The sequence below is a fragment of the Gobius niger genome (genome assembly GCF_951799975.1).
Source record: "Gobius niger genome assembly, chromosome: 2".
Classification (NCBI taxonomy): Eukaryota; Metazoa; Chordata; class Actinopteri; order Gobiiformes; family Gobiidae; genus Gobius; species Gobius niger.
Window position 1 is genome coordinate 16,544,338 of NC_136853.1, and position 18,574 is coordinate 16,562,911.

An 18,574-nucleotide genomic window follows, 5' to 3' on the forward strand; every position below is an offset into this window, starting at 1 on the left:
ACTCAATATATCGAACTTCAAATTTGTTATCGTGACAGGCCTCATCTCAGTAATTGCGCAATGCGTTTTAACCAACAGAATTATTGGCCAATCCTGCGGCAGGGAAAACATGTTGAACGGGGGAACAGCAGGAAGCGCTTGTTGACAAAGCGTCTGTAAAATCTGCCCACGGACTGTTTTAAAACAAAACTGAGTAATACAAAGAACTCATCTCAAGAACCATCGTCGCTCAGTAGTACAAAGAAAGCCAAAACGCTCGACATCTGCGGATAGATGAAAAAGAATCTACTTTTTGCCGGACACCGCAGTGCTCTGATCAAGCCTAAGGAATTACATGACCCTTGCACTAACTTAAAAAAAAAGTTGTTTGTTGAGGATGAAAACTTTAAATGACTCCCAGGGCGGCAAGTCCCTTTGACTATAATGGTTTTCTATCCTTGGAGAAATCAAATCAATCCAACATGTGAAACTGCCCAGAGGCGGATCAGGAAGATTGCTGTATTGATTGTTTGTATCTTTGCCTGTTCAATACAACACGACACAAGTCAAAAAAACGTTTCACGCCGTATCGGTCCGGCTCCCACTGTACGCTCATGCATTTATGTAGTTACACCGTTTTGCTCCGCGCTTCATTCCCACAGAGCAGCATTTGCGCAGTAATCAATCTAATTTCGCCGTGATTAACCGAATTACGCTGACAACACGACTTAATTTATTGCATTAGCGTGTTTCACCTTGCCAGGATCTCCTTGTGGTAGGTAAACACAGCGTCCGTCAGTGCGTCACCTTTCCCCTCTCTCGCCCCCCCCCCCCGTCCCTCCCCCGCCTCCCTTATCCTGAGTGGGGGGTGGGTGCAGTGCTATAGTGCAGGTGTAGACAGGTCATCTATCCCTCTCCTAATGATGACGGATAGTGCCACTGTGGAGCGAACCAGGACGGAGGGAAAGAGAAGTAGAGCGATACGATTTGGAGATAAAGAAACCAGAAGTGTATTTATGTTTGGAGCAGATGGCAAGAGTTTTCTGTTATGCTGATCTGCCAGGGCTTATCATTACTGTCATCCACCTGAGAACAAACAAACTCACACGGGCTCTTTGGTGTTGTGGCGTTTTAGCAGACTATTTAGGTGACATCTGGCTCAAGGAGGAAAGGCCCGGCCAGTGTGGGATTTTGGGTTCCGATGTTGATACGAAGGGGGTTGGAAAGGTTGATGCTGATATTTTCCACCCACTCATTCTCCTCAACCAGCTTGGATTTGCTTCAAATTTGGCCTGATTGTGAAGTAAGCCCAATAGTTGCATTTGGTGTCTTTTGTAGTTTGAAATTGTTGGGTTTAAAATTGTGGATGAGTCAAGGCAAAAATCATGGCTTTTTCAAAAGTTTGACAAGCTGTTGTTTCTCAGTAGTTTGCCCAAAATAAATGACATTTTCAGGGTTTGTTCTACACATTGTGGAGTACCTGTTAGTCGGGCTGTGCAATTAATCGAAATCGAAACAATCGCGATTTTGATTATTACACTACACGATGGCAGAAATAGCATAATCGACAAAAAACGGTTATCAAGGATGACCTCTGAAATACTGGCGCAGCGTGATAGATCTGTGAACAATATCATATGCTCACCTTGTGCTGAAAGGCAAACAGCTGTTTAGAAACCTCGACATCCTTTGCCCTGGCACTGGTTTTGTGTCTAGAAGAGTCTAAAACTCTTTTTCAGGAGCAGATCTTAACTGTTTGAATAATCTTGATTTCAATTATTGCTAAAATAATCGTGGTTCTAATTTTTTCTATAATTTAGCAGCCCTACTTGTTAGCATAGGAACTTGAACCTATCCCCAGGTTCAAGTTCGGAAACCGTGTTTTTTCGGTCAAACCTGGCCTTGTTCTTGACTGCCACTTTTTGTGCATTTTGTTTATAACAGTGGTTCTGAACCCTTTTTGTCTCGCGTACCCCTGGAGTCCTTAGTTCATACTCAAAGTACCCCTTAGCTCTAATTTAGAAAATTATCCGCTGAACTCAGATTTATTGGTATGTATTTAATTTATTTTATTTTCTCTTCAAATAGTATTGAAATATTGTTCGTTTTTGCCTTTTTAGATCCGAAATATCCCCTGCTATGTTCTTGCATACCCCCTGGGGTCCTCGTACCCCTGGTTTGTAACCACTGGTTTAATTTTAAAGTTATCTCTGTGGGGACAATAGCGCCTATCTTTGTGAGATCAGGATGCACTGACCTGCTTACAAAAGCAGCTCATGAGACCTTTCTTTCAATCTGCTGCCGATTCTCTTGCAAAGCTTTCAGCACTCAAACATTTAGCTTGTGCTATATTGAACAACAACATTAAGTATTGAAAACGCAGCAGTTTCAGATGGTTCATCTTTGGTAGACTCACTGTTACTGTTATAATGTTTTAAAGTTGTACAAGTGTGTTGAAGTAGCCAGCTTTTTCTACAAACCACAGCAATGTATTTCACATTGAGATGCAAGTACAGAGACAATAGGAGGAGATGTCTTTTATTGTTCTATTGTACAACAAAACTGGCTGCCGTCCATACATGCAAATATGATGACGCAGACATTTTTTCCCTTTTTGCCACCCAGCATATTTTATTTTGGGACCAGGAACGGCCTCGGAAACTCACCTGTCTACGTATATAGGCTTGCAGTTTATCCAAGCTTATGTTGTATGATGTCCCTCTTTACTTGGGCTGGGTATTGCCAAAACTGTCACGACATGATATATGTATCCTGTTACAGTGTCCATGAAACAATACATACTACAATAAGGTACTTAGCAAGTTAAGCCTTACATTACAGTGTGCAGATTGTGATACGTGAATCAGGCCTGGGGTCAAAAAAGCATGTTAAAGTATTGTTATTATTGTTTTGAATTGCGTCAATTGGTACTCCGTATATGTCCGTATATTTCGCTGATAATTTGGCGATATATTGTGATGGTCCTTCACTAATTCCTGCAACTATGAATGCATTCCAGAATATTTCCGCCCTCTGTCTCGATGATGCGACAATTAGTTTTGTGTTAGTTGTTTTGTATGTAGTTGTAAGTGATTCTGTCCCCACACACTAGTTCTTTGCAGCTCTATCTCACACCTTACTGTCTCAAGCGCTTGCTGATCCACACTCGGTGGGGTTACTGCGAGGCGGGCATGTCCGCGCGCACACACCATCATCACGCACCAGACTCCGTGGAAGAAATCGCACCCTTTCCGACTAACTAAAGACAGGGAGGGAGACTGTAGCTATAGCAACCGGGCGAACAGGAAAATGATTGGGTATGTTGTGGATTTGTTAAGAAGCACTGTATAAAAGCCTTGGGGAAAGACTTAGTCACTGGGTCTCATTTGTGCTTATGGCGCAGGCTAATACGAAAGTGTGAGATGGGAAGAAGGACAGTGCCTGCTGTGCCTCTGTATGAACGCTCTGTCAGGTACATTCTTGATTGAATTAATGAAATGCTTCACAGGGGAACCACAAAGCAGTCACACACCATAAAATAGCCAATTGTCCCACCAGAGAGGCAGCATTTAGGCTTTGCTTTTGCAACAAAGGACATTTCCAGCAGGCCTTCTTTTTTCATTTTCTGCTGAGGCTGATAATATTATTTGAAGGCGTCTTTCTATTTTGGTATAAGTTGGTTATTAAAAAATGTATAACTGGGGAACATAATTTCTTTGCATTTCTGTGCCTACCAGACAAACATGATATTGTCACGCTGTAGTGTGAATGCATGACACGCCAAAACTGTTATAGTGAGTCATGCGTAACATCTTTTGTAGTTTCCTGTTTTTATCATCAGCAAAGATTTTTTTGTATTTAATCTGTACTGACAATTAAAGCAGTGCTAAGTAACTTGTTTACCCTTATAGATCCTTTCCGTAGTCCCTCTGGTGGTAATACATGTGTTAATGGGATGACTGGGGGGTCTTTCATCTCCCCCTGGTGTCTCTGGCCAGAAAACCACACTTGCAGCTTTCCCTGCTCCGACCCGGAGGCCCCAATACACACAAATGGAATCACGAAGAAGAAGCTAACAGGCTAACTGCGGGCTAGCGCCACTTAAACAGTATTTACAGCCAAGTTTGAGTGAAAAAAATAATCTCCATTGTGTAATTGGATGTACAATATCCCTCTCTCCCTTTGTCTTTTCTGTCAGTGTAGTATTTACTCTCACAGACAATTAAAAAAAGCAATAGCTACGACACCTGCAGTGGCGCTTGTGGCCTCTAGGGGCAAGAAATACTTAGTACTGCTTAAAACTATTTTATGATTAATATTAAATAAACAATTATGTTACTGCTGCTTTATAGTGCTACTAGAATAACATGTTGCACTTTAACCCATTACTATTACTTTGCTGCTTTTACCAATAGAACTATAGTAGTGCTGTGGCTTTCATTAACTAAGCTACACCAACTAGTAAGGGGAAACAAATAAAAACTTTAAATCATTTACAATTGTACCAAGTTATTTCTCACTCTTAAACCAGGCCAGCTGAAATATCTGCACATATTTTTAAAGTGCACCACATTCATGTATACCACAGTAGACTAGTATGTACTGTGTAATACAGAATGGCTGTGTGTTGAGCATCCAGAGCACTTGTGTCCAGAGCGAGTGGGTGGAGGGGAGCAGTGTCACTGTGGGGTTGTATGAAACACAGTGGGGCTATCACTCTTAAAGAGAGCAGTCTTTGTACATTTGACTGCAGAATGGGGCCTGCTGTGTTCTGTGCATTTGCGGGGATGAGCACTGCGCTGCCAGAGTCAAAGGTTACTTCATTTCTGCTTAGCACAGATGCCCCTGAACAAACACAGCCAACTCTGTTATTAATGCCACAGAGATAAAATGCAGCAAATGGCACAGCTCTGTTTATATACATAGGAGTTGCACTGTGTCTCTAATTGGGCTTGTGGCTTTCACTGGATATCAAGGTTAAGTTCTGTCTCTCTTAGCTGGTGTTTCTCCATTATACAGAATGACTGTAATTCAATTAAAATGTTGTTCTGAAGCATTACAGGCACAAGTGAAGACTATTTCTGTCTATTGGTAGAGTGCTGATGGTTATCGTCTCGGTAGTCTGCAGTAAAAGACTGTGCCAGGTTTTTTTTTTCTGGAGATGGAATGGCTGTTGTTGAAACAATTCGATCAGTGCTTCCTTGTTCACTGGAATGCAGAGCTACAAGATAATCTCCTTTTTTCATCTTCCAACTTGCTCCTGCGTTGTTAGCTTTCAACAACTTTGGTGTAGCTTACTGGAACGCTTATAGTAATAATTGAAGACATAGTCATTGAAGCACTATACTGCACAAGTGTCTGAGTCCAGCGGTTTGGTGCACACTGCCAATGAGAATCAATGATAAATGGAAATGTGTTATGCTATGGTTTTCTGTTAACTTGGTGTTACTTACTAGTTACTAATTGGTCCCCGTCTGTGTTAAGAGGTGGACAATGCCTGAGACTAACAGTGCACGGTCAAGAACTGATTAACCGGGTTAGATGTAATGACTACATTGAATACCGCTTGAATTCCTTCCGCCGTCGTATTAGCGGTTCGGTGTGTGGAGTTGTCATCCGGGGTCCAGTTGTTACAACCGGCATCAGTTTCTATTGATGTACCTCCTGTCCGCTCCTCACCTTTTGACCGACTCCTAATCCGCCTGTGTCCGTCTCTCCAATCATTCAGCCTGTTACAGTCCACAGCCCGCTCAGACCTCGGTTCCCAGTCATTTCCTGATTGGAATTCCAAAGACCAGCTTCAATCAGTAACGATCTATGGTTCGGCCGCGCTCATGCACCAAGAAAAAAAGTAATTCCATGGCTTTCAACCCCGATGTGAGGTGTGAGCTAGAAAGGTGCTTGTGTGTGTCAGCGCTAACAAGACCATCGCTAATCTCCCATTTTCTCCGAGACAGCGGCTGTGCAGTACATGTGGAGACTGTAGTTCATATCAGGGACATTTTGGCACAGCTAGTTTTAGGGCTGGGCAATTAAGTATGATGTCATCAAATTGTGATTAAATCTATGGTCAATGTCTATAATCGGCACGGTGCTATTTAATTAAACAGATCTTCAGCCAGTTCTATGGATGTAATAGCTCCTTGTTTGGAGAGTAGTTCAGAATTTGAGGATCGAAGTCAAAAGCATTCATTTGTTGTTGTTGAGGTGTAGTTTGAAACATTATGAACAATAGCTATAATAAAGAACACTTATTTGTTTATAACTAAATAAAATGTTATTAAAAGTTAAGATTTTTTGTTTGTTTTTTTGTTTTTCATCCGGCCCAAGCTGCATTGGTATCTAACTGCTGTACATTTGTGCTTGTAACAGCATACCATTAATGTAATTATAATACTAGAAGAGATTATTAGGATTAAGGTTACATGCTATTATGAAAATAAAGGAATGTTGTCATTTCGCTGTGTTTAAGGGATTTATCATTGTGAGTTGCACTGGATTAAAAAGTCAATCATTAAATGCATAAAGTATTTTTTGTTGTTCTAAGACAGAGCCTGTACAGTACAGACGACTGCAACTGTGACTAGAGTTATGTATAATGCTATTTATTTGTCTTATTTGTAGAGGTCGGCCGATATATCGGACCGATATTTGGGGATTTTGCAATATCGGATATCGGCCGATCTAGTGCCGTACCATGCCGATATCTCCGGGACCGAAAGTGATAGAGACTTCCATGGCTTTCAAACGAGTCCTCCCTCAACTCCCCAGGCCTCAGGCGAACAGAGAAACATCACAATGAAAAATGGTCAGCCACAAGTTTGTTAAAAATAAGTTTCACTTAACCTTGGTCAATATAGACATGCTGTATGTCATTTTGAATCACAGAACCCAGAGAATTGAATCGCTGAGTTAGTTTGAACCTCCGCAATTGTATTTTTGCTAATGCTAATGCTAACAGCACAAGCTGGGACAGAAGCTATGATTAAATGACCTAAAGTAATAAAATAAAATCCAAGTATTTAGGTTTTTACGGAATTATAGACCAGACATTTGGAAATATAATCAAAAATAGCGGCTGAGCAAATCGGCCAATAATAATCCCCAAAAATCGGAATCGGCCTTAGAAAACCCCATAGTGATGCAGGAGATAAAAAACACTTCGCTGCCAAACGTCTGTTTGAGGCAGTGAACGCAAACTACTAGCATGCGCCCTGCGCCTGACTATGGGGGTGGGGGACCTTTGGACTGGGGAATCAGGATGATCTTCGATAGACACAACGTCTTACGGACAATATCACAATGGAGATTTAATTCAAAAAAATTGGCTTACACACGATGGGGACGGAGGGAGGGGGGAACAACGGGGTGTGAATGGTATGAGTGTGTGAATTTGGGTTTGAATGTGGAGGAGAGAGGTGCACAATCATATTTCGACTTAACAAGTACTAAGGTTTTTCATGTAAAGATAAGATATCTCAAATTACTATAATGTCAGCGTATAAGAAAAAAATCACATTAGTTTCATGGAATGTCAGGGGGTTAGCTAAAAACATCAAAGCAGGGAAGGTTTTTTCACACTTAAATTCATTAAAAGCAGACGTTCTATTCCTACAAGAAACACATCTGTGTAATGACAATCAACACAAACTTAAAGCTAGCTGGATATCTCAGGTCTACCATGCACCTTTTACTTCACAAGCTAGGGGTGTAGCCATTTTATTTCATAAAAATGTGCCTTTTATACTTGCATCAAAAATAATGGATCCTAATGGGAGATTTGTTTTATTAAATGGTCATATTACATCCTACCCAGTGACATTTTTGAATATTTATGGACCAAATACCGATGATCCAAACTTCTATCATAGAATTTTTGGTTTACTCCCTGATGATAGATCCTCTCATATCTACATTGGTGGTGATTTCAACTGCCTTTTAGATCCCACTATAGATAGATTGTCATCCAAATCTCATGTAATTGCTAATTCAACTAAAACAATCAATAATATCATGAGATCAAGAAATATCATAGACATATGGAGAACAAAACATCCAGATAAAAGGGAGTATTCATTTTACTCCGCTGTACACAATTCTTATACAAGAATTGATTACTTCTTAGTGGACGCTTCCGCGCTCTCCAATATCAGTAACCCTGAGTATCACAGTAGAGTCATCTCAGATCACAGCCCTGTGAGTCTGCAGATCCAAATTGATCTTCCTAAAATTAAACAAAAATGGAGATTTAATCCACAATTATTACTATATCAAGATTTTAAAGTCTATATGAATAAGAGTATCCAAGATTTTCTTGAGGTGAATGATAACGGAGAGGTCTCAGACTCCACTCTGTGGGAAGCTCTAAAGGCTACTTTGAGAGGATACATCATTTCATTTGAAAGCTCTAAACGAAAAGAAACGAGGAAAAGGCAGAAAGAATTAGAAAAAGATATTAAACAGATGGAAGTAATTCATATAAATTCCCTCTTGCAGTCTGACTACAATAAATTACTGAAACTAAAAAACGAATATAACTCTCTTCTTCACGAGGAAATATCCAAACTTTTACTAAAAAATAAACAAAAACACTTTGAAATATCCGATAAACCACAAAAACTTTTATCTAGACAGCTCAAAGGAGATCAAGCCAAAACTGCTATTCACAAAATATGCTCAAAAACAGGGGAAATATGTACAGATTTACAGGATATTAATAATGTCTTCAAAGACTTTTATTCAGAACTTTATAAATCCAATTCAGCTACATCGGCTAATGATCTCAGTGATTTCTTTACTACATTAACTCTACCTCAATTGAGTCCAAATCAGCAGACTTCTTTAGACGATAGTATTTCCATTGAAGAACTTGTAAAAGCATTGAGATCCTTCCCCGTGAACAAGAGTCCTGGTCCCGATGGATTTGGAGTGGAGTTTTATCAAGCTTTTAGTGAAATATTGTCTCCTATACTACTTAGAATGTTAAATGACTCTTTCTCAAACAACAAGCTTCCAAGTTCCTTGTATGAAGCCCATATATGTGTAATACCGAAAAAGGGGAAAAATCCACTCGATCCAGCCAATTATAGGCCTATCTCCCTGCTTAATTTAGACCATAAAGTTCTAACTAAGGTACTTGCAACAAGATTAAACAACCACATAACAGAAATTATCCATCCGGACCAGGTTGGCTTCATCCCAAACAGGCCTTCATTCGGTAACGTGCGGAGGTTGTTGAATTTGTTGTACTCAGACTGCACAGAAAACAAAAAGGCAGCCGTCTTGACTCTGGATGCTCACAAAGCTTTTGACTCAATTGAGTGGTCTTATCTATTTCATACTCTCAAACTATTTGGGTTTGGAGAAAACTTCATAAAATGGGTGAAAATCATCTATTCTGCACCAAAATCATATGTCATAACCAACAATATGGTATCGGATAGCTTTGAACTGCATCGTGGAGTGAGACAAGGCGACTGCCTTTCTCCCTTACTTTTTAATTTAGCCTTAGAACCACTGGCTATTGGTTTAAGAATGAACCCCAATATTAGAGGATTTCCAGTGGGCTCATCAGAGAGTCTCATCTCACTTTATGCAGATGATGTACTTGTTACACTTACTGATCCAGAAATTGCATTACCACTACTTTTAAAACATGTAGACTCTTTTGGTAGAATATCCGGTTATAAAATAAATTGGTCCAAAAGCGAGCTTATGTTTATAGGAGAAAATGTTAAAATCAGTCAAAACCCTATTCAAGTCGCAGAAAACTATATATCCTATCTCGGTCTGAAAATAGCCAAGAATTATGAATCATTACTAAAATTAAATTTTAATGAAGCCTTTGAGAAACTGAAAAGATCCATTGAGTATTGGAAGACCCTTCCCCTCTCCATGATAGGCAGAGCGAATGCTATCAAAATGATCACCCTGCCAAAATTTATTTATCTTTTTCAAAACCTACCAATTCTCATTCCTAGCGATTTTTTTCAAAAAATTGAATCCTTGGTCCTAGATTTTGTGTGGGGGTATAAAAAACGCAGAATATCAAAGAAGCACTTATTCAGATCTACAAAGGAGGGGGGACTGGGCCTTCCAATGTTCAAAAATTACTACTGGGCAGCAAATCTGAAAGTCTTAACCTATTGGAAGATAGGGTTTCCAAACGATGGATCACTTAATTCTGCTCCTTTGTGGCTGAAATTGGAACTGCAATCATTAATTAAACCTTACACATCATTGTTATCTCTACTTTTTACTAAACCAGTCTCTTCTATTAAACTAACAAGCCGCAGTATTGTGGTGAGAAACTCAATCAAAATTCTTTCTCAAATTAAAAAAATATTTAATATTCCCAATATAACTATGTATTCACCAACATGCCACAATCATGCATTTATTCCGTCTACAACAGACAAAACATTTCTTAATTGGCACTTAAATGGGATTAAATGCATAAAAGATGTTTACCTAGAGGGCAGTCTGGCGTCATTTGAGCAATTGCGAATGAAATTCAATCTGTCCCAATCTAGTTGGTTTCGCTATTTGCAGTTTAGGAAATTTATTAAAGATAACCTATCAAATTCTCAGTTGCTAAATGAAAATCACCCTTTCATAGAAACACTAAACCTACCACCCACAAGCAAAAAGCTTATTGCTAAATTTGCTAGTTGCTTCATTGTACCCGTCACATCAGCAGATGGTGTTAAAAAAGCATGGGAAAAGGAACTAAAAACAACAATATCGAAACAACAATGGGAACGGACACTCTCTCAAATTCACAATTGCTCAATTAACAGCAGACACAGGCTCATGCAGTTCAAAGTGATTCATCGTTTCTATTATTCCAAAGTTTCACTACACACATTCTATCCTGACGTATCTCCATTATGTGATAAATGTAAATTGGCTGAAGGATCACTGTCACATTCATTTTGGGAATGTCCTATTATTCAACCATTTTGGTCCAGCATCTTCTTCTTTTACTCAGGAGTGTATCAGAGAAATCTTGTCCCTGACAGGGATATGGTCTTGTTTGGGTGGTCTTCTGAAACACAAAACCTTCCACAACATATTAGGGCTGTGTTGCTCTTAGGGACTGTCTTGGCCAAAAGACTCCTTCTCAAAGAGTGGAAAACCTCATCTGCACCGAACTTCAGGAACTGGCTAAATGAACTTGTGAACGTAATGACTCTTGAAAAAATAAGATTTATAAACTCTACAAATATGAACAAATGGGAAATAACCTGGAATCCTTTATTGAAATATATTGAATCCTAACTTGTTGGCATTTTTTTATTTATTTTATATATATATATATATTTTTTTTGTTTTTCTCTTCTCACCAATATATATTTTCTACATATAATTCCTTTTTTTTTTTTTTATTTATTTATTTTTTTTATTTTTTTTTTTTTTACTATGTTTATCATGTTTACACTTATTTGTCTTCGTATGATGGTTTCAAATAATTTTTACTGTTATACTTTTGTATAGTTATGAAGGTGAATATATGTATATGTGTATATATATATATATATATATATATTTTACTTTATTTATTATTATTATTATTATTATTATTATTATTATTGTTTTTTTGTTTTTGTTTTGTTTTTTCTTTCCCTTTTTAGTGCCTCCGTGTGAACGGCTGAGGGGTCCCCAGGAAGGGATCCAGCGATTGCTTCCTGGGCCCCCTTGATGCCAAGCAATATTCATCCATCTTGTTATGGACTGGATCCTTCGCTGATCCTGAGCCAGTACAGGATGGATGGATATATACAATATCTGAGTACTCTCTCAAATAATGTAATGTCTCTATACCACTGTGAGCCTTTAGTTTGAAGTCTCGATTGCGCCTCTCTCCTCAAGTGTGCATGTGTGCGTGACAGAGTGAGCGAGTGACTGGATGAATGCAGTCAAGGGTATGAGTGAACAAAGTATGAATGACCAATGTGATTTTAACTGTAAATTCAATAAATATATTTGGATTAGAAAACCCCATAGTGGTTGACCTCTACTTATTTGCGGCAACAGAATGTTGACGCGAGCTGCAGAAAATATTGAGAGTGTTTATGAGTATCGGTGCTCATACTCCAAAAGGACCTCCTGCTTGGAGACTGTAATTTTAATCATCATAAACAACAATATAGCTAATGCAACATCTCTAATGGCATATATTGTTCTTCCTTTTATCTGTAAATTGGCCCTGTGTATCGCATGCAGACTCTTATTGCTCTAGTTTCTTAATGGAGTGTATCGCTTGGATAACACTGTTTGATCATTCACGCTGAAACGTTCTGTGGTCACCCCGGGGCACCTACACTCCAACATTACTTACAAACAGACATGAATGGACCTAAATGTATCACACCAATTGAAGATGAAAATGTGCCCTGCTATCAACGGTGAGCATGATGACCTTAATGACCACATACGCTTTAAAAGCTTTTGAAAGAGCGAGATTGTGAAAGTTGCTCTTGCGGCGGTTTAACAGTGTCCGTATGACCCTGGTAGGTGTAGTCCTCTCGTGTGTCCATCTCCTGTACATGTTGATAGACTTTTACAGAAATCTGTGGTGGTGTGTCAGAAGGACATTTTTTTACATATCTGTACATGGATTTATGGCTAGACCTTTACATGTGTTTGAAATGCTGTGGTAAATGTCCGTGATCAATCTGTTCATCTTCTATTATCAGGCTGCAAACACTCTCTAGATTTGGAGCTTCATAGTTGGGACTTGATAGTTATACTTTTCTGAGTTTTTCTGAATTGTTTGGGGCCATCTGTTATATTTTAATATCTTGCAATGACAATATTTGCAGTTATATTGCCCACCTCTAATGAGATCTACATTTCCAAAAGGCCTATTAAAAGGCTAGACTTTGTATGATGCCTAAACATTATTGTAAAATGCACCTCTGCTGCAGCCAAACTCCAAATGGGCTGTCATTTTGGGAATAGTGTTCACGATAGTTATTCATGGTCTTAATAAAATGTGATTTATGCTCAACTGTGCTCTGTTTTAGCTTTAGCTCCCCTCTTCCATGTGATTCTCAAAGTCATTCTTATTGTTTCTCTACTCTACTCATCTCTTTGGTGCCCAAAGTAAAAATCCCTTTCAAAATCTCACAATAATTCTTGTAATAAGAGTTTAAAAGCATGATGGAGGCTAGTTGTCCATATGCTAACAACTGACCACATCGCAAATATTTTACAAGAAAGAAAACACCAAATACTAGAAAGACGGCTTCTGTCAGTTTGTAAAGAGTGGGTGTTTTATGTCCATGAGCTGCTACGGGCTGATAACGCGGATACCGCATAATATACAGTATTGGTAAAAAAAAAAATACAATAAAATACAATATTTTTGAAAAATTGGCATTCATATTTATTCCAAGTAGAGCAAAGGTGCAGTAGCCCAGTGAAGAATTCCCATCCATGACTTTTATTAAGGTGATCTGAAATACAGCTACTATAATTCATCATCTCATAATTGCACAATGTAAAATCAGCCTGAACACCAGTGTAATGACAAATCGCATTTGGTTTTGTATTGAAGATCTGGAGCAGTTTAAAGCAATTTATGTGTGATCGCAGTGACTCTCAGTTTGAAACCTAAATTGTTGCTCCTCTGACCGTAATGGCTAACAAATGAGATGTCACAGAATGACAAATTACCTGCAGGTCAGTAAGGTCTTTCTTTATTCTCTCGCGAGGATTTCTTTTGAGAAATAAGTTGTGATTGTGTTTGTGAAGACCATTATCTCTGCCACTGTGTTTCTATTAACCTCAGTGACATGTAAAGGTCTCACTGTAATATCAGACATTTTGAAGACTTGGTAAATTATTAATCCTTGATCTATAAACTGCCCCTATATGGCTATTGGCTAACATAATGTAACCCACATTGAATCTGTGACCCAGAGATGTTGAAATCTTTACCTTTACATGTTTCAGCCGCTATCTGCGCTATCTTCATTTGGTCCTAGTGTCTGACCAAATGAAGTTAGACCGAATGAACGTTACTAAGCTTACTTTTTGTACTTTTTCGTATTGTCAAAGATACTTTCTGAAGAGAATTACTGTCATTGCAAGACACTTACTCCTTTTATCATGAGAAAATAAAGAATGTGCTGTGTGTGTGGGGACAGTGTCTTTGCAGAGGTTTGCTTTGGGTCCTCGTTTCTTTTCCCTATTTATAATCAGTACATACAATTGTGTAAATTTTTGCTACACTTGCTTGAAACTTCACTTTGCTCTCTCCCTCTGGCACACAGATCAGACCCACCAGTTGAGAACCACTCGCTTTTATCTGGAGTCCCTTTTTTTTTTTTTTTTTTCAGTTGGCACTGCTATTATCAGGGGAACCAGTTTATCTTGTGCTACCATGACATTACATCTATTACACCTTACCACCTCCCTCTTCAGAAATGCTGCAGTCTTTTCTAAGGTGTGACCTCTTCCTCCAATCCCACACAGAACACTTCATTTGTTCTGCTCAGATTTTCTTGGCGCTGGGAGTGTGTCTTCTTTGTGGGAGGGTGCACCGCTTTTATTTGTCCTGGTTCTGGTTTGTCAAGATTATTGCTGTCACACCTTTACCCACACTCTCATGCACCTTCGCAGGCAGTGTTGGTATGCATGGGTTCATCTGTTGTTGTCTGTTCGGTCTGTCAATTGAAATGATGTGAAGTTTGAGTAAGGCTGGAAGTTGTCTTGGTCTAAGGACATTTAAAAGTGACAAATCTTTGTTTTTGAAGGCCTGACTGCAGCAAAAACACTATCTCACCAGTCAGGAACAAAGCCCCTATCAGCGTCAGGGGTTTGAGTCCATGTCCAGTTTTCTGCCATCTATTTTTGATGCTTTGTGCTACATCAATATGCATATTTTTTGCAAAAGTACAATTACCAATGGCTCTCTGGTACAGTTTTCTAACGTTTCAGTTTTTTATTTTATTTTTATAAGTTGGCTACCATTGAGAAGCGGAGCCCGGATCAGTGGAGCTCAAGGTGCCACTGTGGCCACCCTCACGTCTCAGTGACACGGCTGTAACGTGAGCTCCAGCACGTCAAAGCCAGGGCTAGAAGATTTGTGAGAGCTAGAAAATAAGTTGGACCGTGCTTAACCGTTTAAATTGTTACTGTACTGCTTGGCTTTCTGTCACGGTCACCTGACAACAAACTTAACTACATGCCAAATCTATATGTTCAACTTAAAACACCACAGCCACTGTTTTATAGAGCACAGAATCACCTGTAATGAACTGATCGAATTAAAATGAGTGAATCCAGTTTTTGAATATGTATTTGGCAATGAACTAACACAGCCGGCCAATGCAAATTATTTATCTATTCAGAATAATCCCCATGTTTATGAATAAAATAAAAAGGCTCTGAGCTCTTCTTCACATCGTTTTGGTCTCAGTAACGTGATTACCAGGCTGTCGGTGTGAAAATAAAGTTGCTGGAGTAAGCGCATATTTGTAGCTAATGCTAATTTGGAGGAGCCACTGCCAGCACATGGTCTTAGTTTCTGCTCCGTAAGCTAGTAAACAACTCTACAAATAGTTAACTTAAACTACCAACCAGTGGCAGCTTTGAATACCTCCTGGCTGTCGGTGGGCAACAGAGAGGAAACGAATATGAGTCTGCAGTGCGTGTCTTCTTAAGTGAGTCAGCACCACTTTATTACAGTTTCTTGTTAGGGCTTCCGCTTGGCCTGTGGGTCTCACCCCCTCTTGTAATCCATCTTGCTGCGAGGTAAATGCCCCAAGCTTTTTTATGTAAACACATTTGCTTTCGCCTGTGTTACCTCAGCAACAACATGACCCCTAAATGCGGTCAGTATGGTGTTGGTTAACCATCCCAAACTCCTCTCTTCTCAGGTGCTGAACGCGGTGACACCCTGAGACATCACACTGGCCGCGGGACATTCAGAGAGGAGCGGACAGATCAGATCGGGATAGGAGGACAGAAGGAGGTGAGCGGGTGAATAGGGAATCCATCCTTATCTTTGGCACTGCAGACAATTGTGGAGATTTCTTTTGCGCCGGTGTTGCGGGTGAAAAGGTGCACCGCTGGCTGAGTGATCGGTTGAGGGGAAGAGCTCGATCAGCGTCTCCTGGAACACAAGAGCGGCCCTGTGGCCCGGAGCTGGGGCTGTCACCCCCGCTGAGCTGGAGACGCAGAGTCCTATTTCGCTGCCGCACAACAAGCAACATAAGCAGAGCGTGAACAGGCGGGGGCATTCACAGACCAGCGGACAGGGCGCTACTGTGAGAGTAGGGTTAAATTTAATCACGCGCCCGTCTGAGGAGAAGAAACCTCCTTTTTGGCTAAGTTATGTGACAGTAACAGATTATTGTGTGGTCGGGTGGCTGTTCTTAAGATTTACAGATTTGTGTTTGGTGCTTGTCCCTCCTGCATCAGCTTTTTAGCTGTACAGATACTCTACTGACCATCTCAGATATGCATGTTTTTTTTAATGTTTTTCCTTGATCGTAGCTCTTTATATTAGCTGGGATGGCCTGGCACCTGCTAAATCAGCCTTTATAGCACTAGTAATTGTGGAGGTTGTTTTAGAATATAATTGTGATGAGCAAAGTGCCATTGTTTTTGTTTTTTGATCCTAATTAGAGATGTACCAATCCAGCCTTTTGCTACTGATCCCGATACTGATACTGGGATTTGAGTATCTGCCGATATCCGATATTTACCGATACCATCCATCCATCCATCCATTTTCTTCCGCTTTATCCGGGGCCGGGTCGCGGGGGCAGCAGTCTCAGCAGAGATGCCCAAACTTCCCGATCCACACACACCTCCTCCAGCTGTTCTGGGGGGACCCCGAGGCGACACCAGGCCAGCTCGGAGACATAGTCCCACCACCGTGTCCTGGGCCTTCCACGAGGCCTTGTCCCACTAGGACATGCCTGGAACACCTCCCGCGGGAGGCGACCAGGAGGCATCCGAAACAGATGCCCGAGCCACCTCAGCTGGCTCCTTTCGACGTGAAGGAGCAGCGACTCTACTCCGAGCTCCTCCCGGGTAACTGAGCTCCTCACCCGATCTCGGAGGGTGCGCCCAGCCACCCTGCGAAGGAAACTCATTTCGGCCGCTTGTATTCGCGATCTTGTCCTTTCGGTCATTACCCAAATCTCATGACCATAGGTGAGGGTGGGAACGTAGATCGATCGGTAAATCGAGAGCTTTGCCCCCCGACTCAGCTCCCTCTTCACCACGACAGACCGATACAGCGACCGCATCACTGCTGACGCCGCACCGATCCGTCTGTCGATCTCACGCTCCATCCGTCCCCCACTCGTGAACAAGACCCCGAGATACTTGAACTCCTCCACTTGAGGCAAGGACTCCCCACCGACCTGAAGAGGGGAAGCCACCTTTTTCCGGTGGAGAACCATGGCCTCGGATTTGGAGGTGCTGATCCTCATCCCCGCCGCTACACACTCGGCTGCAAACCGCCCCAGTGCGTGCTGGAGGTCCTGGTTCGTTGAAGCCATCAGAACAACATCGTCCGCAAACAGCAGAGATGAGACTCTGAGGCTCCCAAACCGGACACCCTCCGGCCCCTGGCTGCGCCTAGAAATTCTGTCCATAAAAGTAATGAACAGAACCGGTGACAAAGGGCAGCCCTGGCGGAGACCAACACGCACCGGGAACAGGTCTGACTTACTGCCGGCAATGCGAACCAAGCTCCTGCTGCGGTCATACAGGGAACAGACAGCCCTTAGCAGAGGGCCCCGGACCCCATACTCCCGGAGCACCCCTCACAGGGCACCACGAGGGACGCGGTCGAACGCTTTCTCCAGATCCACAAAACACATGTGGACTGGTTGGGCGAACTCCCGCGAACCCTCGAGTACCCGATGAAGGGTATAGAGTTGGTCCAGTGTGCCACGACCAGGACGAAAACCGCATTGTTCCTCCTGGATCCGAGGTTCAACTATCGGCCGGATCCTCCTCTCCAGCACCCCGGAATAGACCTTACCGGGGAGGCTACCAATAGGTTACCGATACCAAGAGACTTTATTAAAAATGTCTTTCACTGAGTCTTTTTTCCCAATTTAAGATCAGTAAAGTCATATTTTATTGTTATGATATGACAGATCAATTATCAATAACATCTCTTGATCAACTCTAGGATAAGCATTTAAAGCGAGACACGGCAGGTTAAAGTATTGATTTTTCACGCAGTGGTCGAAGTGGAGATTTTTATCTATTTATCTATCTAGAAGGAAATTGGGCAGCAGGTGAGCCCTTATTGTTGCTCCCACAGACTCCAAACCTTCCAGTCTTGGTTTTAACCAGATTTTTAAGATTTTTTTTTATTAATATCTAATTCTTAGCCTGATTTATTGAGCTTTGAACCGAAAAAAACAAGGTGGAATTTGAGTTTTTACAGATTTTTTCACTTATTCACTTATTATTTTATAGAAAAAATGAAGAAGATATCCAAAATCCGCTCTGAAAAAATATTAGTTTCTAATACTAGTTAGTAACTCAATTAAATCAAACCATACATTTTAATCCGGCTCAGTCCATTATTTAGATTTCGTTGCACAAAATATACACA

General features: G+C 40.8%; 1 protein-coding gene across 1 annotated transcript in view; it reads left to right on the forward strand.

The window, feature by feature from the left end:
- strbp (spermatid perinuclear RNA binding protein) overlaps positions 1–18,574 on the forward strand; it is a 104,150-nt gene that overhangs the window by 16,092 nt on the left and 69,484 nt on the right. Inside the window, exon 2 of the mRNA XM_079582592.1 lies at positions 15,867–15,961. The gene's annotated coding sequence lies outside the window, so the exon portion shown is untranslated. The remainder of the gene's footprint in view (positions 1–15,866; positions 15,962–18,574) is intronic.